This window comes from Peromyscus californicus, unplaced genomic scaffold (assembly GCF_007827085.1).
Source record: "Peromyscus californicus insignis strain IS unplaced genomic scaffold, ASM782708v3 Scaffold_5__1_contigs__length_169319896, whole genome shotgun sequence".
Lineage (NCBI taxonomy): Eukaryota > Metazoa > Chordata > Mammalia > Rodentia > Cricetidae > Peromyscus > Peromyscus californicus.
This window is the reverse complement of record NW_026294573.1, coordinates 9,930,225-9,957,388: the sequence shown is the minus strand read 5'-3', so window position 1 is coordinate 9,957,388 and position 27,164 is coordinate 9,930,225. Positions and strand designations below refer to the sequence as shown.

General features: G+C 49.5%; 1 protein-coding gene, 1 non-coding gene and 1 pseudogene across 4 annotated transcripts in view; 2 read left to right on the top strand and 1 right to left on the bottom strand.

Moving 5' to 3' along the window:
* The window catches only part of Ctnnbip1 (catenin beta interacting protein 1), a 109,946-nt gene extending 85,044 nt beyond the window's left edge, over positions 1-24,902 (bottom strand). For 2 of the 3 annotated variants that reach the window (XM_052717343.1, XM_052717341.1), the window contains exons 1-2: positions 24,670-24,782; positions 573-657 (exon numbers count right to left, since the gene is read on the bottom strand). The gene's annotated coding sequence lies outside the window, so the exon portion shown is untranslated. Of the gene's footprint in view, positions 1-572; positions 658-24,669 lie in introns of all 3 variants that reach the window. The other variant, XM_052717344.1, reaches the window with a different exon arrangement.
* Trnaa-agc (transfer RNA alanine (anticodon AGC)) lies at positions 10,551-10,625 on the top strand. Its single transcript has one exon. It is a non-coding gene; the product is annotated as a tRNA-Ala (tRNA).
* A 1,327-nt stretch (positions 24,903-26,229) lies between the features above and the next one.
* Positions 26,230-26,329, top strand: LOC128098032 (uncharacterized; annotated as a pseudogene).
* The last annotated feature ends 835 nt before the right edge of the window (positions 26,330-27,164 follow it).

Here is a 27,164-nt window from a genome sequence, read left to right as displayed (position 1 = left end):
ATCATATAATTCATACCTGTTTTCACAGGGTTTATATAGATAGAAAACATCATATAATTTGTAGAGTTTACAGAAAATACTCAGGGCAATCAAGACAGCTCAGCAGGTAAAGGCACTTGCTGCACAAGTCTGGTAAATTGAGTTCAATTCCTAGAACTCACGTATCGTTGGACAGAGAGAACCAACTTCACATGTGCATGGTCACTGCACCCCTGTCCCCATTTCATACACACTAATAAAATATTGAAATGTATAGCCCAGAGTCTGCTCAAATCTTAGCCTGAAAAATCAGCAGCACTGTGACACTGACTGTAAGAATCCACACATCAGGTAGGGCAGCTCAGTGGTAGAGCATGATTGCTATGCACAGTGCCCTGGGTTCAACTCCCAGCAGTGCAAGGAAAACCACAGGAAGAAAACGACCCCCGACACCGGAAGAAACAAGTATCACATGGGACCATGGAGGAAGGCAGCGAGATGGGTGAACCTGGTTGTTTCGGGCTACCCCCACCCTCCCTCCACAGCAGCACTGTCCCACAGCCACACAACAGAGCCTTCCCCCAGGTCCTTACCTGCTTCTGGAAATTCACTTCAGGCACACAGATGCTCAACTCTAAGGGGAAGGCTGCGACTGAGAAGAAATAAGAAGGTGCCACCCTGTGGAAACAGAACACAGTCATGGGAGGAGCCAGAAGGTCCCAGTGGCTGCTCAGTAGGACCTGGTGCACACCCCCCACGCAGAGGCACAGAACCACTGGCACAGAGCCTGGTGGCCACGAGCTCTGTCATAGTCCAGAAATACCTGTGTGTCAGGCAGGCCCAGGGAGCCTGCTCCCACACCTCCAAGACAGGGTGCTGAGTGTGCACCAAGCCTGTCATTTCCGGCTGAGGCAGGCCCGCCTGTTCCACATAACACACACCTCCTCCTCTGGGCTAGCCACCCTGTCTAGAGACATAGGACCAGAGTGACTCACTGGACAGATGATGGGCAAGCCCTCGAATCTGCACAAGATGACCTCCCACCCACCAAACACCTCAGATAACAAGGCCAGGTCCTCATCGTCTGCCTCCTGTGTGCTCCAGCTGTGTCACCTGTGTGTGTAGTTGACATCTGCAGCCGACCCCTGGTACGGATGCGAGTCACATAGACAGAAGGCATGGCTGAGGATAACACACTGACTAGCCTGGCTGCAGTCTATGCCCCTAGAACATCTCTTCCAAGAACCAAAGAACACGGCTTCTCTGGCCTTTCCTGAACAATCCCATCACCTGGCTAACGTATACTAGCTAACCTGGTGGAAGTGTGCACCAGTGGCAACACTCTAGGGCACAGAGAGCTTGTGAGCCTCTGTATCCCACCATGCCTTGAGTGGCCTCCAGGTTCTCAACCCTGCTCAACCCTGCCAGGCCTGAGGGCAATGGCTTCTGAGCCAGATGGAGGAAGGACAAAGCATCCTGGGAATATCTCCTTATTCCCTTTCTGTAGACAAAGTTGCCAAGAGGCTGAGGACAGCACATTCTACAAGGGGATCTTCCCACAGTGTGTGCGTGTGTACATTGTGTGTGCGTGTGCACACACACCTGAACATGCATGTGGAGGTGACGGGAAGATGCAGGGTGCCCCCCTCTTATTCTCAGCCTCATTCCTTTGAGACAGGGTCGCTAACTCAACCTGACGCTTACCACGAGGCTGGCTGGCTAGCTGGCAATTTCTTAGGAACTGCCTATCTCTGCCCACCCCTAGCCCCAAGGAGTTACAAGCACATGTAGCCATTTTTTTTAAATATAGTGCTGGGAATTCCAACTCAGGTCCTCCTGTCTATATAGCAACTGCTTTTTACCCATTGAGCCATCCTCCCAGCCCCACACAGTGGGAGTGCAGACCGCTCAGGCTCTGAGTCTGCTGTGTGGGCCCCTCCATCTAGAGGACGGCTGGGATGAAGGGCCAGCATTCTGCCTGACTCTCCCACCCATCATCGGCGCAGCCCTATAGGAACAGGCCATTTATAGCAATTAATTGCTCTCTTCTTCCTCCAGATATCAAAGCACTGAAATACCAAGGAACCCTGGGGAGCTTTCCACCCAAGTCCTCACATTCCTTCAAAAAGGGATGAAAGGGGAACCTCCTCCTACTTCTGAGGGGCTTTCATTTCTTCAACTGCCGTGATCACTAATTATCCCTCCTGTCCATGGGGCGCAGGACCTTCCAAGGAGGAGCAGGAACTTTGTGACTTTAAGTGAAGGCATCAGAAGGACACGACTACCCAGGCCTTCTCAGCCAGCTAGTCTATTTGCTGTTTTAGTAATCAGGCCAACGGTCCCAACTACAACAGAAAAATGAAGGCTCCCGTCCGGTGCCATGGTGCTGTGTAGCACCAGACACATCGCGAGCTCCAGGAGCGGGCCTCTGTTTCCAACCGGCTGTCACAGGCCAGCAGTGTAACCCAGGGCTGGTTATCAACCCACGTGCTTCATTTCACAACATGTCTCACGGGGAGACGTGGGATGATGGCTGGCTTCCTGTACTAGAGGATGCGCAGTGACAAGACCCTCATGCTAGGCCTCATTGCTCTGTTGACATTGCTTTGAAATTCTTTAATTTTCTTTCTTTCTTCCTTGTCTTTTTAGATAGGGTATCCTATGTCCCAGGCTGGAGCCTCACACTATGTACCAGCGATGACCTTGACTCCTGTCTCTAGCTCCCAGTGCTAGGATTAGAGGCATGCACCACCATGCCTGCTTGCTCCTTCTTTCTTTTCAGTGCTGGGGATTGAACCCAGAGCTTGATGTGTGCTAGGCAAGCACTCTACCAAGCTACATACTCCTTCTCCTTTTTTTTTTTCTCCCTTTATTTTTTTGAGACAGTCTTTCCCTGAACCTGGAGCTTGCTGATATTTGCTAGACTGACTAGCCCGGGAGCCCACTTGTCTGCACAGATGTAGATGTGTATGGCCCCACTGGCCTTTCCACGGTTGCTGGGGATCTGAGCTGAGGTCCTCAGGCTTGCAGAGAAAGCACTTGTATTCACTGAGCCTTTTCCCCAGCCCTGGCCAACACTGTCTTAGGTCAAGCTCCCTTCCTTCCTCGCTCCTTCCTCAGGGTCTCATAACCCAGACGGTCTTCATTCCCGTAATCTTTCTTCCTTTAACCCTAGTGTGTCTAAAGTGTTGAGATTATGTGCTAGACTCCTTTCTTTCTTTCTTTCTTTCTTTCTTTCTTTCTTTCTTTCTTTCTTTCTTTCTTTCTATTTGTTTCTTTCTTTTCCTTCCTTCCTTCCGCCCTTCCTTCTTTCTTCTCTCTTTTTCTCTTCCTTTTTTTTGTTTTAAGATTTATTTATTTACTTATTATGTATACAGTGCTCTGTCTGCATATATGACTGCACACCAGAAAGTAGTTCTCTGTGTAGCCTTGGCTGTCCTGGATCTCGCTCTGTAGAGCAGGCTGGCCTCAAATTCACAGAGATCCATCTGTCTCTGCCTCCCAATGCTGGGATTAAAGGTGTGGGCCACCATGTCTGTCTTTTTCCTTCTTAAGGACAGGTTCTCATGTAGCCCAGGCTGGCTTTCAACTTTTTTTTTAAACAAGTCTTTTTTTAAAAATTTATTTAATTTTATTGTATGTGCATTGGTGTGAAGGTGTCAGGTCCCCTGGAACTGGAGTTACAGACGGTTGTGAACTGCCATGTGGGTGCTGGGAATTGAACCCGGGTCCTCTGGAAGAACAGCCAGTGATCTTAACTGCTGAGCCATCTCTCCAGGCCCCCTGACCTTCAACTCTTGATCCTACTTCCTAAAGTACTAGGAATGCAGGCACACATCACCAAGATACTTTCACATGTTTGTGAGTTCTTTATGATTTTCTTGTCTGTGAGTCATCTATCCATTGACTGACTAATTGTGCTAGGATCAAACCCAGCACCCCATTCATGCTAAGCCAACACTCTACCACTGAGCTTCACACCCCTCAGTCTTATTCTGAAATTTGTAATAATTTAAAAAAAATTTATGTGCATTGGTGTTTTGCCTGCATGTATGTCTGCATGAGGATTCCAGATCCCCTGGAACTGGAGTTACAGACAGTTGTAAGCTGCCATGTGGATGCTGGGAATTGAACCTGGGTCCTCTGGAAAAGCAGTCAGTGCTCTTAACCGCTGAGCCATCTCTCCAGCCCCTGTAATGATTATTTTAAATAAAGAGTCCACCATTGGACCTCATAAATTATATGGCTGGTCCAGAATGAAAGGGGCCTCCCAAACTGCCGAGGGCCCATCTTACACAGACCACTACCTGGACTCAAGAGGCTTTATCCAGCTGTTCTAGGCACACAATGCTCTGTCCTGGGCTCAGGCTGTGGAGACACAGAAAGGGGGGGACTAAGACAGGGTCCTCTCTGCCAGAGACAACCAAATGGCTGAGGAAATCATATTACGCACAGCCAAGAGCACAAATAAGATACTGATGAGCCACAAAGATAGGTTAAAACACAAACATTTCTAGAAGCCAAACAAAGACTACAGACTGTGCCATGTACTGCCTCCTACCCTCCAGGAACTCAGGGCAGGAGGAGGAAAGACCCAGGGCTTTAACCCAAAGCAGTGAGTAGCAGAGCAGGTGTATGTGTGTGTATCCATGTGCGCTGGGCACGCACATGAAGATCTGGAAAAGCACAGGGTAGGAACCAGCTCTGGGAGAAGTCACTGGACTGGGTCTCGACAGATGAATAGGAGTGAATTAGCTGGAAGAGGAACACGGAGACATAGGCACCGACTGAACAATTACTGGCATCTATTTTCTCTAGGACAGGCACTGAGAATACATAGACAGGAGGACTTGCGACGAGGGGAGACAGACACCATGCAAGTCATACGCAGGACAATGTTCTCAGACAGTGTGACAAAGAACACAGAAGGAAATATAAGGCATCCTGGGGACATGCTTCCTGGAGCTTGACTTGTTGGAACTGCTGTGAGGGGAGACTGCCTGGGGGCCCCAGTGACAGCCCAGAGGACAAGCTGGACTAGCAGGCTGAGAAGCCTACAGAGAGATGACACAGACAGACTCTTCCTTGAGATAAAGTGGGCACACAGTGAACATCTCCAAAGATCTCTGGAACCAGAGTGGAGACAGCCAGGCCTGAGAGTCATCAGGATCTCCTGAGCGGTTCTAGGCAAGAATGGGACTTTGGGGAGAAGCCTTGTGAGTCAGATGCACATAAAGGTGACAGGAAGGCCTGGGCTGCAGCAGAACACACAGAACAGCAGGAGAAACCTGAGGCTCAAGATGTCTGGGTCCTTCCCTGAACCAAGTCCAGCTTGCCAGAGCATCAAGCCCTGGTCTAGGGGTGACTGAGCTAAGAGCCTAGGGTGAAACCCAAGTGAAGATGACAGCAAGGTGAAAGGACCTCAGGACAGGACCCCTTGCCAGGGGGAACATGCAGGTCATCGAGGCCAGCTCTGCTGGGCACCCGCTCCCTACTCTGCATCAGTCAGGCCCCAGCTCCCAGCCCTTCCCACCCCAGCTGCAGCAGACAGGGTCCTGGGCTGCAGAGTAAAGGCAGTTCCCAACCAGCAGCTATCGCAGGCACGCACACAGGAGAGTGCTAACCTTCCATCCTCTCGAGCTCTCAGCAAGCCCCGCCCCCAAACTCAGCACTTCCTCAGCACTGGTGCTGCCAGCCACCTGTCTGTCCCCCTTGAGGAGCAGGGCAGAGGCAGTCTTATTTGTCCTTGTACCTGTATGGCTGCACTCCCGCTAGGCGGCCACCCACACCCTATACTGTTTGCTGGGGACTGGCCTGGGGCTTCTCTGTGACTACTTTAATCTTAGCTTTGCCTCATGAAGGTGGGGCCAGCTGACAGTGTGTTTGGGGGTGATTCTCAAGTCACATCCCCACAGTCTAAAAGAAACAAGGGAGTCAGGCGTGGTGGTACAGCCTATAATCCCAGGACTTGGGAGATGGAGGCAGGAGTCCAAGGTCATCCTCAGTTACTTAGGGAGCTGAGACCAGACCAGTCTAAGTTACTTGAGAACTTGTCTAAAAAGCCAAACAAATAAGCAGATGAACTAAATCAAGCAAGCGAGGGAAGAAGAGAGCAGTCTACACATGCACAAGGGGACACAGCCCACAGTACAAGACAGAGAAGAGCAGAAGAAAGCAGAGCACGGGAGGGCACAGGGAAGGAGGGAAGGAGGGAAGGAGGGAAGGAGGGCTGCTAGGGCTGTGGGCTAGGAAGGCCGGAGTACCAGGGAGGACTTCCTAAGTGAACACAAAGGCCATTGTCTCCGGGAAACATCCCAGGCAAAGCCCTCAGCCTGAAAAAGGAAGGCAGAGGTCAGCCTGGGAAGCCCTTCAGCCTGAAAAAGGAAGGCAGAGGTCAGCCTGGGAAGCCCAGGCTTTCTCCTAGACAGAGGCAGACTTGGAGCTAGGGGCCAGAGGAAAAGGCAATGGCCACTTCAGAGTTGGCAGAATGGATACCCGGGCCCTGACCGCTACAGTAGTAGCCTGGCACTGTTTGCCTCCAGCACAGGTCAGGAACTAAATGAGAGACAAACTAATGCAAAAGCCCCTCTCCTACACACAGCCTCCAGGAAAGTTTATAAGACCGCTGGCTGGTCTTGGTCATCACTTCAGAGTCTGCTGCCAGAGGAACTCAGCCCTTGTCCTCCTACAGGTGAGAAGGAACTGAGTCAGAGTGGCCATCCTCCTGCCTCTACCCTCTAACTACAGGATGCATGGGAGCAGGGAACAGAACAGTGCTGAGGCAAAGAGGCACCCCAAATGTTACCTAACCAACACCCGTGAGGTCAAACAGGCAGGGAAGGGTCCTACAAAAGCAGGAGCGGGAAAACTGTGTCAGGGTAGTGAGGCTTTGTGACTGACAGCTGGACACCAGGGCAAGCCGCGGGAGCTTGAAGTCCCTGCATCAGGGACAGCACCTGGTCCCTGATGACAGTGTGTATGTGGCCTTGGGGACATGTGCTCATTTACTCCATCAACATGTGCACCTGCATACAGTGATAACTAGTCGAAATGACCACTGAGAGGAAAGGTCAAACCATATGCAAAAAGAAAAACAGCACTGAGTGAATACAGGTACAGAGGAAGCAGACAGGTAATGGCTGTAAAACCAAGCAGAGCGGGTGAGTCAGTGTGGGGGTGTAAGGGGTGAGCTGGAAACAGTGCTGCGCAGAGGCACACGGGGCAGGAGAACTGGGGTGGCTCACTCAGGCCATGGAGGCCTCTGTGGGAAGCTATTTTGACCTTTAGAAACAGAGTCACTACTGTGTAGCCCAGAACCCAGCAAGGTCAGGGTCAGACCTGAACCGGCAGGGCCTCCCAGGGCCACTGAGGCAGAAGCAGCCACCGGGAAAAGCCGAGGCAGCTGCAAGAGTCTTAATGAGGAGTGGTGACGGGGAAGGCCAGCGGCCAGGCTGGGGACTCACTGTGCTGACAGACCACAGGGCCCACCTTCTGTGGAGGAAGAGAGAGCGAGGGTGGCCGCACGGTGGTGGCTCTCAGGGACAGCCTGCCCCGACTCCTCACCTGGGGAATGGGATGGCAGCGAGCGGGTCCTGCCCCGGGCTGTGAGGGTTACTGAGATGCCAGGATAAAGAAGCTCTTGTCAGAGGCTGCTGCACAGGGAGCACTCCACCAGAGGACCAGGTGGGCAGGGTGAGAGGAGAGCAGCAGACAAGAGGTCAGCGTCTGTCAGGCCACGGCAGGCCTGTGGGCCTTGGGAGGCTGAGGCAGAGGATCACAATTTCAAGGCCTAACTAGGCTACAGAGTGAGTTCAAGGCCAGACTTAGTGAGACTTTGTTCTAAAATAAAAAGTTCTCTTAAAAGAGGCTGGGAGTAGGGCCATGACAACAAAACATGCCTATAGCATCACACATTAATTTAAATAGATTTTAAAATAAAAAATAAATAATAAAATTAGATAATTTTAAATAAAAATAAAATAACATAAAACAAAATATAAATATGAACTAAATAAAAATTAAATAAGTAAGATTAAATTAGAGAACTGACTTCTACAGGCTGTCCTCTGATTCCCACACCAAGTACACACAAATAAATGAACATAAATTTTTGAAGTCTACATGCTTAAAATCCCCAAGATTCTTTCTCTCCATCTCCTTCCAAATCCAACCATCAGGCCCCAGCTGGTTCAAGGGGATGAAGAGGGTTGAGAGCTAGATGTGACTCTCTCCTGCCACCTGTGTCCCCATCACTGGGCATGTCTCTCAGGGGTCTCTGGACACAGCCCTGAAGACGTTTAACAGACTGAGTCCCGGTGGCAAGCTGCCCTGTGTGCTGTACGATGACCACCAGCATCCTGCACTCTACCTACCAGATGCTGGTAAGGTACCACCTCCTCTGCAGATGTGACAATCAAAACAATGTCTGCTGGAAAGCAAAACCATGACCACTTGAGAACATTATGTTAAACAGCATGGGGGCAAAGCAGGGCTTCTGGCTTGCCATTTGCCAAGCACTTCCCCTGGCTCTGCAAATAAACCACTCTGTCCCCACCACCCCCAACCCTGCAAACTGCACCATGATGACTTGCATGTGACTGCCCAGCTTTTCCAGCCTGAATCAGGATTTGAACCCAGGTCATGTGGGCTCCTGTTGCCCTCCAGTAAATCAGTAAAAATGTGCTCTGCGCCAGGTAGAGGGAGGTAGACCTGAGGCATAGCTTCTGCTGGAATCCCACACAGGGCAGCACCTCAGGTCCTCTGGGGACATAATGAACATGGGGCACCACAGAAAAACTCCACCTGCTCCACTCTCAGTAATTAACCTGCAACAACTCGGCTCCCGATGACGGCTCAGGCAAGTCACGCAGTTTGCAGGGCACAGTGCCATTCTTGGGGAATGAGCTTGGGATTAGGAATTTGTCCCAAGGATGCCAACCCAAATTCAAACCTGCCCCCAGTTCCTTCCTGCTGTGTGAAGCCGGACCATACTGCAGAACAATGATAATTATAACTGCTGCTGTGGCATCTTCCAAGTGCCAGGCATGGAGTCATTCATGTGCTATACATTGTCATATTTAAATTTAGTTGTCACAAGCCTGCAAGGTAGGAATTATTTCCATTTTATGGATGAGGCAACTGAGGATCAGAGTCTGAGCAATCACCCAAGGCCAGGAAGGGACTCCAAGGCAGAGCCTGGATTTGAGTCCCTGCTTTGAGCTGCATCCTACAAGCAGAGGACAGGAAGAGCAATAAAGGACATTATTGGGCAACTGGAGATCATGTAACACACAAGAATACTGTGGTAAATATTAAAGGCGGGTCCCACAACGCTTAGCTCATGGAAGATTTATCAGCTCAACTTGGAGGTTGCTACTGTTAGTTCTCTCTGTCCATGTGATCAATGCCCAGATTCAATCAACTAGAGTTCAAAATATTTGGAGGGAAAGGACCACTTCCTTACTGAAAATATACATACTTTTCCTTCATGTGATTAGTTTTGAAACAAAATAGAACCATTGCTTACACAGACTCTACATGGGGTTAGGTATTAAGAGTGATGGTTTTGTCAGGTGGTGGTGGTGCATGCCTTTAATTCCAGCACTCAGGAGGCAGAGGCAGAAGGATCTCTGTGAGTTCCAGGACAGCCAAGGACGGCCAACTACACAGAAAAACTCTGTCTTGAAAAATCAAAAAAAAAAAAAAAGAAGAAGAAGAAGAAGGAGAAGAAGAAGAAGAAGAGGAGGAGGAGGAGGAGTGATGGTTTAAAGCAGAATGAAGGAGCCAGCAGGACAGCTCAACAGAAGGGCACTGGCTACCAAGCCCAGTGACCTGAGCTCCACCTCCAGAACTCACATGATAGGAGAGAAGTAACTCCCACAAGTTGTCCTCTGACCTCCACATATGTCATATACATGCACACATGAGCGGGCGTGTGTGTGTGTGTGTGTGTGTGTGTGTGTGTGTGTGTGTGTACATATAAGAGTGTGTGTGTGTGTGTGTGTGTGTGTGTGTGTGTGTGTGTGTGTGTGTGTATGGGTTGTTATTGTTTGGAGATAGTTTTCTCTCTGTAGCTTTGGAGCCTCTCCTGGAACTTACTCTATAGACCAGGCTGGCCTTGAACTCACAGAGACCACCTGCCTCTGCCTCCCAAGTTCTGGGATTAAAGGTGTGTTCCATCACTGCTCAGCTTATATATGTTTTTTTGAGACAGGGTCTCACTATATAGACCAGGTTGGCCTCAAATCACAGAGATCTGCCTGCCTCTTCCTCTCAAGTGCTGGAATGTGACACCATGCCTAGCAAATCAATCAATCAATCAATCAATCAATCAATCAATCATACTGGAGGACCTGGGATATAGCTCAGTTCAGAGTGCTTTCCTAGCCTACAGGAAGACCTAAGTCAGATCCCTAACATCACATAAAACTGAGTGTAGTGTACACACTTGTAATCCCAGAATTTGGGAGGTGAAGTCAGGAAAATCAGAAGTTCAAGATCATCCTCTGGTACTTAGGGAGTTGGAAGTCACCTTGAGCTATAAAACGCTATCTCAAAAAAAAAAGGGGGGGGTTGGAGATTTAGCTCAGTGGTAGAGCGTTTGCCTAGCAAGCGCAAGGCCCTGGGTTCGGTCCTCAGCTCCAACAAAAAAAAAAAAAGAAAAGTATATTGGAAGATGTACATAGGAGGTATAAAAACACACTGTCATTTTACACAAGGGAGTTGAGCATCTGCAGAATTTAGTGTCCACAGATGGCTCTAAGGACACTAGGCACAACTGTACTATATCAGAGCCAGAAATCAAGGCCAAGAAAAACTGTCTGATGGCCACATCACTGTTGCCAGTCACACCCTGCTCTACATACCTCTGGGCCTTTGCATCTGCTATTTCCTCAGCCTGAACCATTCTTCCTTCCTGCCCTGATTCATGACACCCAACCCTACTGACTGCTCTCTGCCTATGTCATAGTGTGTGTCTACACTTTTGCCTGCACCTCTTTCTACTCAGGTCACTGCACCCCAAGTGTGGCTGTGGGCAAGCAGGGGGGCAGTTTAAGGTTGTTCCTGGGCCCTGTGTCGCTTGTTCTCAGAAATGCACGATAACAGACTCACACCTCCCATTAGAGATAATTCACATATAACTCATAACAGAAAAACCTTTACTTGCCAGGGTTTTCTCTCTCTCTCAAGAGATTTTCACATGAACAGGCATTTTGCCTGCATGCATCTCTGTGCACCGTGTGCACGTATGGTGCCAGACGAGAGCAGAAGAGCATGTCAGATCCCCTGGAACTGGAGTTGCAAACATTTGTGAGCTGCCATGTGGGTGCTGGGAATTGACTGGGGTCCTCTGGAAGAGCAGCTAGTGTTCTTTTTTGTTTGTTTGCTTTTTGTTTTTTGGAGACAAAGTTCCTCTGTGTAGTAGTGTTGGTGCCTGTCCTGGATCTTACTCTGTAGACCAGACTGGCCTTGAATTCATAGAGATCTGCCTGGCCCTACTTCCCGAGTGCTGGGATTAAAGGCATGCACTACCACCGCCCAGCTGCAGCTAGTGTTCTTAACCTGAGGAGCCATCTCTCCAGCCTCTCTCTCTCTCTCTCTCTCTCTCTCTCTCTCTCTCTCTCTCTCTCTCTCTCTCTCTCTCTCTCTCGTTCTTTAAGACAGGTTTCACTATGCAGCTCTGCCTGGCTTGGAACTTTATGTAGGCCAGGCTGTCCTTAAACTCAGAGATTCGACAGCTTCTGCCTTACAGTTTTTTGTTTGTTTTAAAGACATGATCTCATGTAGCCCAGGCTGGCCTTGAACTTACTACATAGGTGATAGCTGAGACTGTTAGCATCCAGTATCAATGGTAGGAGGTTAGTCTAGATGAATACCTCCTGTCATTCTTAGTTTAAGCTTTAAAAATCTTAACATTAACTTAGTGTCCATGTGTGATGTATGGATACAACATAGGTGAGTGGAGTTCAGAGGACAACTTTGTAGAGTTGGTTTTCTCCTTCTACCTTTATGTGGGTTCCAGGGACTGAACTCCAGTCCACAGGCTTATATGCCCACTGAGACGTCTCACTGGTCCCTATTTTTTACAATTAAACAGGATCTTACTAGGTAGTCCACTCTGGCTGGTCTCAAGCTCATGATCCTTCTGCCTTCCAAGTGATGCGATGATAGGTGCCAACCACCATGCAGGACCAATTTTTGTTTTAATTCATTGTTTTTTTTTACTTGGAGGTCAGAGTCTTGCTGTGGCACCCAGGCTGGCCTTCAACCTCAACTCAAATGATTCCCCTGCCTTAGTCTTCCTTCTTCTATTCGACACTTGAGATAATTCTCAAACATCAAGAGCTGATCGGCACCTGTATGCATACGTGTGTGTGTGTGTGTGTGTGTGTGTGTGTGTGTGTGTGTGTGTGTATCCAATTATAAGACTATGTATCTTGTCTTATAATTGAATACTAAGCATCAGCTTAGTTCTGGTTTAATTCACTAACTTTTGTGATTCTGGTCCAACTGGCTGAAATGTCCCCTGCAGCATGCTGTCTTTTCCAGCCCTAAGAGGATGTACACCACCATCCACAGCAGGGCAGCAGGCCCTGCTATGTCAGCAGAGAACAAAGCACACAGGAAGAGGATGTGGAGCTGAGGAAGTTTCTCTGCTGCTCCCAACCAACACTCCAACTTCTGAGCTGTGTTCTTGGGCTCCAGAGTTCTGACCAAGAACCAGAGAGGTTTCATTTCTGCACAGTAGGAGACAGAGGTGAAAGGAAGAAAGGCATACTTCTTTTTTTCCCCCTCCCTAGAGTACAGCTGGCACACTGGAACCTGGCCAAGTCATGGTCTGAGACCTTAAGTCAGGAACCAGCTCGCCTACAGGATCCGGCTTCGGATCTTCCTCTAATCTAACCTGTCCCAGGACCATCAGCCTCTGTCAAGTCCCAGAGAGGCAGGTGACGTGGAATCTGGGGCCCTGGTCTATTTATAAGCAAGTCCCTCAGCTCCCGAGAGAGTACAGCACCTCACCTCTCGCACTGCACTCCTGGGCAGGAGGACCCCAACCAGACGTCTTCTACTAGGACTAGGTCCTGGCGGGAAGGACCCTAAGCAAGGACATCAGAAGAAACCCTCTGCCCCAAGAATGGATAGCAGAAGGAGCCCTTCCTTCTCTTGTGACCTGCTAATGCCACAGCTGTCCAGCTCCCTAAGGACAGCCTGTTTCAGGCCCACTAATCCTAAGGAAGAAGCCTAGCCAGGATGTTCACAGACCTTGTGTCACTTCCACAGAAGGAGGTCAAAGCGGAAACATCAACCCATGGGATCTCCATCAACTCTGCTGTCCACAGTTAAATCAACTCCCCGTGGCCACATTTTACAATTCTAATTAAACTGAGGAATATAAAAGTGTTTTAAAGGGGAAGGGGGAAGTTCAGTGGTATGTATTTACTAGGCAAAGTCTATTCCAGTTTCTTCATGAACTGCATATGGTCTCTTCACTGAGCTATAGACCGGCTCAGTGGCCTTTACTGTCATGGCCTAGCCCATCTCAAAAGCAGGCCTGACACAGCAGCCCCCGCCAGACCATCCTAGAACAGCTTACTGCTTCAAGAATCATCTCTTTGGCTCAGTGTTTAGAATTACTGGCTGCTCTTCCAAAGGATCTGGGTTCAATTCCTAGAACTCACATGGCCGCTTACTTCCATCTCTAACTCCAGTTTAGGGGATCTGATGCCCTCTTCTGGCCTGTGGGCATCAGGCATGCACATGGCGCACAGACATATACTTATCTACATAAAATAAACAAACAAACAAACAAAGAAAAACATCTTCCTCCACAAGTCTTCTGTCTTGGCCTCCCAAGCTACCTCCGAGGGCCCTGTGAGCCCCAAGCCTCCTATCATGGAGGGCTAGATCATTAAATCAGTAGACTGGCCTGTGGTATGAGGGCTCATTATCCTCACCTGTGTCCCCAGAGGCAGCAAGCTGGCCAATGAGCCACCCCATTTCTTTGCCCAGCTTTGGGAATGACAATTCTGGATTCTCAGACCCATCTTAGAACCTCAGGGGTGGCCTCCTGGGCTGAGCTCCGAGTAACCAACCACCCTGAGTTGTAGGTTCTCTGGCTCTTTCTAATGGGGGCTCATCTTAACACACAGGAATGTGGTAATTTATGCAGACACAGGTGTCTACTTAAGTTCTAACATACCTAGTAATGCTGCAGAAGGCCCTTGGGGAACAGCTTCTGCTGAGCCACGGTCAGCAAGCTACCTCGGAACAGGACATAATCTGAGGAAGGAGGAGCCCTCCCCTTCAGGAGCTGCTGAGGACTAGTTTCCTTCCTCCCCAGCTGCCTGACAAGTTGATAACCAAAATGCAGAATGTTTTCACCATTGATGCCCTCAGGATCTCCCAGGTATTTGTTCAATAACAGGGCAATGGTATCAAGAGGAACACGGAAGAGTGGTCACAAGGCCTCGTCCATCCTGAGGGCATGGGCAGTGCTGGCTGTGGCTCAGGAGAGGGATGTTCAGACAGCGGGAATGTGGGTGGGATGGGGCTTACAGCCAGGGCTTTCAAGGGACAGCAAGTTCAGGAAAGTATTCAGAAACAAGACTGGAAGCCACAGGGACTGTCCCTACTGCCCATAGGTTTGGTATATATACTCAGAACTGGACCTATACCCTAGTAATTCAGCCCAGGAGCTAAATCCATATCACCCACATGTAATGGCATCCCTCATTCCCCAAACCACCAAGCCTCAAAAAGGGAGAAGTTCCTGGCAAAACTGGCCTATGAATGTCCCACTGGCAAGCACTCCTGGTTTTAAATTAAACTCACCAAAGACTGTCACGTTTCATAACAAAAGCCTCAAATCTTTAGAAGCCTATATCTAGAGAGCAGAGGACCTGCCCTCCTGTGAGATGGCTCAGCAGTTAAGAGCACTGGTTGCTTCTGGAGGTTCTCGGCATCCATATGGCAGCTCAAAACCATCTGTAACTCCAGTTCCAGAGGCTCCAATGCCCTGCTCTGGCCTTCTTAGGTACTAGGTACACACACGGTGCGCATGGGGGGAAATATTCACACAGACAGAATTTAAGAAAGAGGAACAAGCCAGGGCCCAAAGATCAGGAGAAACGAGCACACCTCACTGGAGTGGGCCGCAGGAGCACAGCACTACCTCATGATCTCCATTGTACTGAGAGGCCTCAGAAGTCCCTGCCCTGCAGGGACCAAGAAGTGAGGGTGACTGGTCACTATCCAAAGTGCAGGACAGTGGAAAGCCTGCGGCCTCTCAGGTGGCAGTGGCAGCACGCCCCCCCCCCCCCCAGGTGATCCTGGGCCCTGCATTAGCTCTCTGCACCCCGCTGGGTTCTGTCACAAGCTGCAGCAGGCTTTTCTGAGAAGAAAACAGAAATAGGGAAGAGGGAAGGAGGGATGCCTCACAGCCAGCTGCCAGCTGAAAGCCCCACCATCTCCTCTCCAAAATCACCTGCACCCATCTTCTGGCAATCCCAGTGACTGGCCAGAGGAAGGCCATGGTCCTAAGCCTGCAAGCGCTGTCACCAACATTGACAGACAGGATGAGGGGCCCTCTTCCTCAGTCTAGAAGTCAAGGAAAGCATACAGTTAGGGAGGGATTCACACGGCCTAGCCACGGCTGACCTTTGCAGTGGCCACCCTTTGTGGCCGGCCACCTTTGTAAAGAAAATGGCATCAATAAGAGGACAGATTTATTAAACTTCAGCAGTTGTAAATCCCAAAATTATCCCTGCAGCATTCATACCTTTGTGTGTTCACATCAGCAGCCCCCACTCACACACACAAGACACATAACAAGTGAAAGGGCACTAAATACTTGTCATTTGATAGAAACAAGAAGTGGGTCTTATTTCCCAGCCCTGCAGTCGGGGCAGAGATGGAGGAGATGACTCGGATGGGTTTCTGGGAAGCTGGGCTGCCTAAGGCAGCAGGCTATGAGGCCTAGGTATGGGCAGGGCTAAACTATCTCCTTGGAAACTGGTCCACGACTGGCCTCATGATTTAACAGGAAGAACAGGGGTGGGACCACACAGTAAGAGGTGTTTGATCCATGAAGGACCCTGATCTCTACAGGAAACCCCACTGGCAGAGTCCAAGGTTGCAGAATAACAGGCGGTAAGCTCATTTGCTTGCTCAGTGTAGGGACAAGGACCATGAGATCCAGCAGCAGGAAATGTGTGGTTGGACACTTAGGTGACACACAGGCCTGAGAAAAGCTTAATTGGAGCCTGTCTCAAAGCCTACGGCCCAGCTCCCCACACAGAAGACACGGCAGAAGTGGGTCACACTCCCCCAGCTGCTACAGCATCACCACAGGCTCTAACATCGCTTGAAGAAGTGCAGGTACATGGAGTGACCTGGTGTCCTTGCTGGGCCCACCGTCTAATCAGACAGATTCTGCCCCGGCCATAGCCAGGGGTGGGGTGGGCAGGCGCAGCCCATTAGCTCAGAAGCACTGCACAACAGCCTTCCACCTTCCCTCCCTCCCACTGTGGGAGTCATCTCTCTAGCCCTTTGCTCCCTTGACCCTGGCCAAGCTGGAGAGAGGAAGGAACACTGTGTGCTTTCACATAACCTGTTGGGTCTCCCTGACCTTGGTCTCTGAGGAGGTGGACAGGCCTGGTGTTGGGCAGATTTGGGGAAGAAGAACCTCACCCCCACCCCATTCAGCACATATTGACCTGAAACAGGTGCAGTGAAGACCTGGGTTTCCACATGCACAAGCTCCATGATGAACTCTGTGGATGCAGCAGAGGGCCCCCACAGCCCACCCACCACCATGTGCCTGTGTCTGAAGTTGGCAGCAGAGGAACCTGTCTGGTAGGAAGAGAATCCTGGAGAATCAAGGAAGGGCAATTGTTACTTAGACACACCAGGTGGCCTGGCATGGTGACACACACTTTAGTCTCAGCACTTGGGAAGTAGAGGCAGGTAGATCTCTGTGAGTTCGAGGCCAGTCTGGTCTACACAGCCAGTTCTAGGACAGCCAGAGCTACACAGTAAGACACAGTCTTTTTTTTTTTTTTTTTTTTTTTTTTTAAAAAAAGGCACCAGGTTTGTAGGAAGAGACCATCAATGTGATGAAGCCTCAAGGTATGGTGATATTTTATTTGTATTAAAATGTTATTTGTATGTTAATAAATTAAGTTGCCCGGGGGTCAGAGCTATTAGCAAGCCATAGGAAAGCAGGGCAGTGGTGGCGTACGCTTGTAATCCTAGCACTTGGTAGGCAAAGCTAGGTAAGTCTCTGTGTGTTCAGAGATACAGCCATTATTGGATACACATGCCTTTAATCTCAATACCAATCATGGAAAACCTGGAGGTCTATACAGACAGGCTGTGACGAGGCGGTCATGTGGTTGGGTTTACAACCAATGAGAAGGCAGAACAGGAACTCTATATAATAAAGACTTTAACACAGGGGTAGCTCTGGTTCGGAGAGGTAGGACCACCGCAGGAGGAAGGGTAAGGTTTTAGCTCTTAGCTCTGACCTCTTGGCTTTCTTCTTTGCATTGGTCCTGTGTTTCTTATTTAATAAGAAGGTTGGTTACATCCACATCAAGGAATGGACAAAGTAACAGCATCCTTCTTCTTTTCTTCCCCCGAGACTGTGTAACTCTTTAGGGGAAGCAACTTCCTTCCTTCTTGACAGCACCATGTAGCCAGGATGGTCTCTTACTAGCTATGAAGCCAAGACTGGCCTTAAACTCTTGATCCTCCTGCCCCAGCCTCCTGAGTGCTGGGATCACAGGAATGCACCAGCACGCCCACCATGGAAGCAAGTTCTTAAGTGTTCCTTGTGCTATCCTTAGACAGACACCAAGTGTAACATCTGTCACTGGGCAGCAAGGCTCCAGGCTGTTAACCCTTCCCCTGCTCTTCTTCCCAGTGATGTGACACTAGGACTGGTGTGCACATCTGAAAACTCTACCCAAGAGTTCAAAACACTCTTGGGTTTTGACTCATATGGCTCCATTAGGGAGTTGGCCTCTTGGTGACATTTTTGCTCTCTACCCCAGTAGTCTAGCACCTATGAGCCAGGTAAGCACTGTAGTGGTTGACCTACATTCTCAGTTCCCAACTATTCATTCACTGAATCAACGACTCATTAGAAGAAAGGAGGGAAGAAAGAAGGACAAGCAGGAGACAACCACTTCTGGACCTCTGTTCTTGGCCTGAATGACAGATGGCATCAGAACAGATTAGGAACCAACTTTTCCCACTCCACACGTGACCCTGACATCAGCAGCCTTCCAACATGTATGACACATGGTTTACACACTTGCTTACAGAAGCTTACACAGAACACAACTATAAAACAGACTCATCTGTGACCCCTCAGGCCTTCAGAAACTCTAGGAGGAGAACAAGGTTTTAGTGCATCACACCAAGCACAGGGTGGCCTCTCTAGGGATACCGTCCTCCCCTTTCTTACAAGGCTTTGTGGATGACCAGAGCATAACAGGCCTTTAATAACTGAGTAAGCCCACAACTGGTACTCAGTCCTCTCTCATAAACCAAGTTCAAGCCCAAGTATCATTATCCCCATTTACCATTAGGGAAAGTGAGTAAAGAAAGGTAAATCAGGCAGGCGGTGCTGGCGTACGCCTTTAATCCCAGCCCTTGGGAGGCAGAGCCAGGCAGCTCTCTGTGAGTTCGAGGCCAGCCTGGTCTACGGAGTGAGTTCCAGGAAAGGCACCAAGGCTACACAGAGAAACCCTGTCTTGAAAAACAAACAAACAAGCAAACAAAAAAGGAAGGTTAATTAGCCCCCTTGAGGTCAGAAAAGATAAGGGCCTAGGATTCAAACCTTTGCCACAGCCAGAGAGCCAGCTCTCTGTCCATGACGAGCTGAGCCCTGGCACTGGTTACATGCGTGGTCATAACGATGCCGCTCCAAAACCACAGTGAAGCTGGAATGGGACGATGAACACCATGCCATTGCTGCTCACGTGCTCATCTCGGAACGAGCACACGTCACTCTCTCATCATGAGAAACCCTGCTCCGTTAGACTGCCCCTACACAGATGACATGTGACCAACTGGTGCTTCAGACTGTCCATGAAACACCTCTGGACCCTGACTGTGACTTACAAAACAAGAGGCCTGTTGGATCCCTGCTAACTCCTTTGGCCTCTCAAGGCTGGCAGGCATGTGGCATCATGCACATAATAGACAATGGCATGCCTGAGGGAGGATGGGAGCTGGCCGCTGCATCAGGCCAGAGGCCAGCTCGGTTCCCAGAGAGCTGTGCTTCTGCCCACTTTTCTCTGACTGCAATAAGTTTCCAATTCTGCTCCATCCAGAGTAAAGAAGGCCTGTGCTTTCTAGACATCACTGTGTTCTTATCAGGTGACCAGACAGCAGGCACTCAGAGGCGACAGTGTGCCTGACTCCGCAGCAGGCCTGCTGGTACTTGGCAGGAGTCTAGAAGAGAAGAGGAGTCAGGAAAGCTGCCTATTCAATCATGGTACATCAGAAGCTTGGGCATCATATTCAATCATCGTACATCAGAGCACTTGCCTGGTATATGCGAGTATGGGTTAGACTCCAGCACCGCAAAATAATAATAATAATAAATAATAATAATAATAATAAATAAAAGAGGAGGAGAAGGGGGACAGAGAGAAGGAGGAGGGAGAGAGGACTAATTTACATAGCTTGAAGCAGAGCCCATGAGACAGCCCCTCTGGAGGGCAAGGAGCGAAGGGCTGGCCATGTGAACCCAGTGCCTTAGCACGAGGCAGTACTTGCTGATTTGCAGATTCCAGGAGGAAAGAGAACTTGGTTGAGTCTGTAAGTCTTGGTCAACCTACCCAGTGACTCCTAGATTACCTGAGTGTTATCCAATCAGATCTGCTGGTCAGAAAAAGAAGCTCCTACCCCAAATGTTCTTCCTAGCATCCTGCTCCTTCTTCAGGGATGCATTCAGATATCTGTGAGAGCTCCAGGAGAAGGTCCTGTGCAGCAATTTCTCACTGTCCAGAATCCAAGAGAAAACTCAAATCCCTCCCACGGCCACAGATCCATCCCTGACTCTGCTCACCACACTCCTGCCCCCCATTACTTTGCTGCTTACAAAGCTATCCCTTTAGCTCACCAGATCATCTTGCAAAAGTCACCCCTGAGAACTAGCTAGCCCCTCACACTCATCCTGTCTCATAGCCAGGTTTATTTCCTCAACATCTTACATTCTTTGTTTGGGACAAAGTCTCATTCATATAGCTGAGGATAGCCTTGAGTTCCTGATCTCTCTGGGATAACGTCATGCCAACATCCTACATTCTTTGGCTCACTTGTTTATTGATTTATTTACTGTTTTATTCTTCATTACTAGCTACAGAACCCTGGGCTTCAGGCACACTAAGTATGAGCTCTACCCCTGAGCTACAAAGTTGACCTACTAGGAGACACACCCAGTAAAGGCAGAAGAAACAAGTGGGGCTGGGCAACAGTTGAGTAGGAGAGAACCTGCCTTACGTATCTGAGGCCTGAAGTTTAGTCTCCAACAAAACTAAGTAAATTAGTAAATAAACCTTAAAACTAAACTTCGTAAGACCACGAATCTTGGCTACATCTGCAGCACCAGACTGACTAGTGTCTGGTGTCAGTTATTTTAACTTCTCTTTGCTTTGCTTTGCTTTCGAGACAGGGCCTCAGCTATGTGGTCCTCCCTGGATGGCCCCAGACTCAAACTCACAGAGATCCTCCTGACTCTCCCTTGCAAGTGCTGGGATTAAAGATGTACGCCACCATGCCCAGCTTCAACTAAACAATTATTTACCGTGCATCTGCTGACAAGGACAAACTCTGCTCTCAAAGAGCTTAAATTCTCACAGGAAGTAAGAGATAGATAGATAAAAAGAAAAATGAAATAATAGGGCTGATGAGATGCTTAGCAGGTAAAAGCACTTGCCTGGCAAGCCTGACCACCTGAGTTCAACCCCCAGAACCCACATAAAAGAGGAAGAAGAGAACCAACTCCCAAGTGTTACACACACACACACACACACACACACACACACACACACACACACACACTAATTAACTAATTTTCTTTTTCCATTTTTATGTATGTGGTGTGCATGTATATGCATGTATTGCATGTGTGGAGGGTTCCATGTGTGTACACATGCATGAGGTAGCCCAAAGTTAATGTCTGGGATTATCTTTGATTGCTGGTTCACTGGGGCAGGGTCTCTCAATGAAGGCCAGAGCCTTCTTATGGCTAATCTTGCAAGCTGGCTTACTCTGGGGGATCTCCTGTCTTGCAAGTCTGGAATTACCAGCAGGCCATCACACCCACCCAGCATTTGTGTGGGTTCTAGGGATCCGAACTCCAGTCCTTACTCTTGGGTGGCAAACAGGTTACCCACTGCACCATTTTCCCAGCCCTAATCTTTTAAAAAGTGAAATAACAGCTAGCAATTCCATGAAGCAAATACTAAGTGCAAGGTACCATCCCAAGCACTGAATAGGTGTTACTAATTTAACCCATTCAACACTCTACAAGGGAAGGGGCACTACCTTACAGACAGGCAAGCTCAGACACGGAGAGGTTAATGACGTCCTGAAGCTCACAGAGCCAATGATGGCAGAACCAGGATCCAAGCCCAGAGCCTCGGTATAAAGTCCGGGCTCTAATTAAGAGCTCCACTTCATGTGTGCGGAGTGTTAAATAACTACATGGTCAGCACCCTCGGCAGCTGTTCTCTGGGGGCAGGGCTGGACAGAGAACAGCCCCATCTAGGAAGAGCTGCCCTCTCCAGGGAGCCCAGTGGCAGCCTGCGGGGTTTCCACCAGATCTACGAGAAGCATGGTCCGATGAAAAAAGACATGGGCACAGGTGGGACTGCTGGCCGTCAACCTTTACACTTTGTGCAGGTCACTGACCTCAAACTGTGAAAGATGCAAGGTGAGTCCAGTGGGGATCCTGGCCTCAGACAGCTCGGAGACACACACATACATGGAGCTGAAACAGAGAACGTGACAGGCACCAGAGGAAAGGAACAGTCTGCCACGGGACTTCAAAGAAGCCCAGCTCCTTGGTCCCCACTGCCCACATATGGGACCTCCAAAGGCCTCTGTGACGGAGAGAATTAGAGCAGCATAGGGAGCAAGTTTAATTCTATTTAATAGCTCAAGTTCACGGCCACTCAGGTGCTCCCCTGCCTGTACTGAAACCATCCTTACTTCCTTTTCCTTTTCTTTTTTCCCCACCACCTTTTTTTTTTATTTTAAACTTTTGATTTTTTTTTTTTTAAATTTTAGAGTCTCTCTATGTAGCTCCTGGCTGTTCTGAACTCACTCTGTAGACCAGGCTGGCCTCAAACTCACAGAAATCTGCTTGCCTCTGCCTCCTGAGTGCTGGGATTGAAGGTGTGAGGTCACCGACCTCACACACTGAAACATGACTCCAGTGGAGACCCTGGCCTCAGACAGCTCAGAGACAAGTTCCTTAGTTTTGGGGGTCCTGGGCACCAAACCCAGAGCCTCACACATTTTCTATAACTGAGCTCATTCTTCGCCCCTTCGGTTTCCTTGTGCAGCATCTCACAATAGAGGCAGGGCACTAACGCTTCCCTTTAAGTGATGCAGCCAGACATGGAAGGAAGCCCAATGTGATCTCTCTCCTCACCTCTAACTGATTTAGAAACCCACAAGCTCTCTCTCATCAGAGGGGGTAACCTATCCTACGAGTACACTGTTGTAATATGGAGACAGACTGCCAAGTCAAAGGACTCACATCTCATCTGTGTCTGAGTCTAACCCAGTGCCTGACTCACAGCAGGTCCTGAAGAAGATCTGCTGAGCTCAGCCTGAGCAAAGTCAGGAGACGACTCGACTCTGCAGGAGTTGCTGTTCCTGAGTTTGCTCCCCAGCTCTGTGCATCGCATCCTGCATCGCATCGAGAAGGTAGGGAGGGGGTGACAACAAATCGGCTCTAGTTCCTTCCTTCAGCCACCAGCACTTGCTGGGCAATTTCAACCGTCAACTGGCATCTTTTCCTCCACCTCCACTCCCCACAATTCTGTCTCTTTATGGCTGCCAGAACAACCTTTTAAAACTTAGATCCTATCTTAATACCTTTCTGTTTAATAGACTCTAATAGCATCTAACTCTTTGGATAATGTACCTACAAAATATTCTTTTAACCTACACATTCTTCCTTCCTTTGTCTCCCGACACCCTCTCTTTCTTTGAGAGGGTCTCATGAAGCCCATACTGACCGTGAGCTCATCATCTCGCTGCCACCTCCCAAATGCTGTCCCACCACACCCAGGTTATAACGTCTTAGTGTTTTGGCCCCTTCACAGCACTTAATACTACTGAAATGATTTTTATCTGTGTATTTATTTACTCATTTATTATCTGTCCTCTTTCCTTCTTGGAATGTCATTTTCCAGAAGACAAGGATTGTGTAAGCCCCATGAATGAATCTCCATCTCACAGAAGTGATTTCTGTTCACATGGACCACACTGACTCTACCAGGAAGCCATGAATGACACACTGGCACTTAACAGTTGGCACCTTTATTTGTGATTCAAAGTCCTGCTTTGAATCCAAGGAAGTGCTGGCATCTCTGGACACTTTAATGGCAGAAGAGATCAGTTATCAGAGTTTCGAGCCAGGAACAAGAGCCCAGTGGTTGTAGCAGGGAGCCAGAAGCCAAAGCACTTGAGAAGTAAACCTTAAGAAAAACTGACTTGCCTCCAGATCCCGTATCAATACACTCTGTGCCTCAATTTACCCAGCAGTTATCTAGGCACACTTCCTCAAGATCTGTGACAGGAGACAAAATAATTAAGAGCTAGGGCACAGTCAGATCCTCAGATAGGAAGTGCTGCAAGCCACAAGTCTCATTCATTACTCACAGAACTCTTGATTTGTACCCAACACGATACCCTGGGCCTTCCCATAAACGAACCCGGCAGAGATACTGCTCAGACAAGTTCCATGCACAGGAGCAAGCAAGGACGACTGCAGGGCCTCAAGAGGCAGGGTGTCCAGAGCTCCAGGCTCAAGAAAAAGGGAAGTGCAACGTTGATTGGGGTAGAAAAAGGAGGGGATGAGTGCAGTTCGGGGGGTTCAAGTGGTGAATCTGCAGGTTCATGTTCACAAGTACCCTGCGAAGGTGAGACATGTGTCTCTCCTATATACCTTTAGGAAACACCAGTGAGAGGTGCAACTGGGGGAGCGGGCAGTGCATCCAAACTAGAGGGAGGAAGGGCGGCTGGGCAGCCAGACAGACCTTGGCAGCATCTAGTAGGGGAAACAAGGAGAGTCAGGATGCTGGGAGAGGGGTGTTGGTGAGGTAAAGAAGAGACAGGGCAATGGGACCAGGAGGGTGGACAGGCGATGTCAAGCACACGGGCCCAGAGGGTGAGCAACTGGGACACCTGTGGAGGAGAACCCCAAGGGAAAGGGAAGAAGGTAGCAGGGTGGTCTGCGGCGGGAGGTAGCAGCGCCGGGCGTGGTGAGGACGGCGGGTCCAGGCCCAGGGCGTCGCGCTAGCGGGGCCGGCCCGGTGGGGTCCTGACTGGGTCGAAGGTGCCTTCCGCGGCCCCTCCCCGGGAGACAAAGGGCCGGCGGCTCCCCCGTGCCCCGGCGCCGCGCCGACCCCGTGCTGCGGCGCGGCTCGGCCTCGCGCTTACCTGGGCCGCCCGAGCGCGCGGCGCCGGGGGCTGCGGGTCCGGAGCGCGGCGGCCTGTTCCGGGACGCGCTCAGCCGGAGCAGCAGCCGCAGCGGCGGCAGCGGCGGCGGCGGCGGCAGCAGCAGCAGCAGCAGCAGCAGGAGCGGCCGCTTCAGCCTCCGCCTCTCCGTGAGTCACCGCGGCGGGGAGGGAGGGAGGCGCCAGGCCGCCGGAGGAGGGACCGGCGGAGGGGGCGGCATCTGGCTCCGCGCGCGCGGCGGAGGCGCGGCGTCGACCACGCCCCGGAGGGAGGCACCCTAGAGAGGGCGGGGCCTGAGGGGGTGGATCCCGGGGGCGGGAGGGGGCCCGGCATTGGTCAAGGCCGTCTGTGGGGCGGGACGGCTTGCTGGAGGGCGGAGTCCTGAGCCTCACTACGAGGAAGACAGTTCATTGGGCATCTCCGGCGGAGGGCGGCTCGGAGGCGGGGCCTCGCAGTGGGCGGGTAGTGGCTGAGTCTGTAAGCAGAGCCCAGGGGAGGGGCAGGCGCTGTGGGAGAGAGGGGTCATATAGGGCTAGTTGACCTAGAACCCCGCGAAGAATCTGAAATAGAAGAGCTTGCAGACTATTTAGGGGCGTGGCACCTTAGGTCTACTCTTGAATTTGTGGCCTAGCCTGGCATCTGTGAAGCCCGGAGTGCCTAGGGTCTCTGTGATAAAAAAATGTTTCTATATGTATCTGCGGAGGGTAGAAGGGGGTAATAGCACATTTTAAACAAAATGCGAATTGCTTTTGGTATCCGACATCCTTTTAAAGGGACAAGAATGTTTAAGTATGGTCTCATTTTCAGTATTTTTTTTAAGATTTATGTGTGTACCTGCATGTATGTATGTGTACCACATGTATGTCTGATGCCTTGGCATTGGATCCCCTGAAACTGGAGTTACAGACGGTTGTGAGCAGCCATGTGGGACTGGAAACTGAACTCTGGTCCTCTAAAAAGGAAGCAGCAAGTGCTCTTAACAGCTAGGGAGTCCATCTCTCCAGTCCCTGGTTTCAAATGCTTTAACTTACTGGTTACAGCAGTCAGTACAGAGACCATCCTTAAACACTTCTCCACCGTTCAGTGTCTTCTGTACATCCCCCCTCCCCTCAGGAAGGGGAATAAACCAGGGGGCTGGAGAGATGGCTCAGTGGTTAAGAGTACATAGTGCTCTTGCAGAGGACCCAAGTTTGATTCCTCGTATCCATGTGAAATGGCTCATAAAGCACCTTAACTCCAGCTTCAGGGGATCCAATGCCCTCTTCTGCCCTCCGTGAGCGCTGCATTCACATGTACAAAACCACACTCTGATAGACACATATACATATAAAAAATAAAAATTAGGTGTGGAAAAGATGGCTTAGTGGTTAAGAGCACTAGCTACTCTTGCAGAGGACCTGGGTTTGGTTCCAAGCATCCCTATCAGGTAGCCCATAAGTGACTGAAATTCCAGTTCTAGAGGATTTAATACACTTTTCTAGTGCACATGGGCACATACACATGATACACATAAAACAGGCAAACACATATAAATTATTGATTAAATTTTGGCAGCTCATATACTAAAATTGAAATGATACAGAAATTAACATGGCCCCGGTACAAAAAAGACACACAAATTTGTGAAGCATTCCATACTTAAAAATAAAGTTTAATCCCAGCACTTGGGAGGCAGAGCCAGGTGGATCTCTGTGAGTTTGAGGCCAGCCTGGTCTACAGAGCAAGATCCAGGACAGGCACCAAAGCTACACAGAGAAACCTTGTCTCGAAAAACGAAAAGGAAAAAAAAGAAAAGAAAAAAGTTTAAGAGGACAAACATTAAAACCTTAAAAATGGGGCTAGAGAGATAGCAATTAAGAGCATTGACAGCTCTTCCAGAGGTCCTGAGTTCAATTCCCAGCAACCACATGGTTCATAACCATCTATAATGGGATCTGATGCCCTCTTCTGGCATGCAGGTGTACATGCAGATAGAACACCATATACATAAAATAAATAAATTTTTTTTTTTTTTTTTTTTTTTTTTTTTGGTTTTTCGAGACAGGGTTTCTCTGTGTAGCTTTGCGCCTTTCCTGGAACTCACTTGGTAGCCCAGGCTGGCCTCGAACTCACAGAGATCTGCCTGGCTCTGCCTCCCGAGTGCTGGGATTAAAGGCGTGCGCCACCACCGCCCGGCAAAATAAATAAATCTTAAAAAAAAAAGAAAGAAACCTTAAAAATGCAATAAACATTTGTGTATTGCTGCTGTGTGGCACTGTTCCTGGAGAGACCTGGACAAACACCTGCTCCTCTCAGACAAGGAGCCAACTACAGACCAAACATCGACCCAAATTCAACTTAGTAAACCAAATGAATCTTATTGGGATTCCTTACAGGAGCATGGGTGAAGTTACAAGAACAGGAATGACTCAAGGGCAGCTGTCCTGAGTATCAGCTCACAAAAGCTGGAAACTGGAATGCACTGCACAATCTGTAGA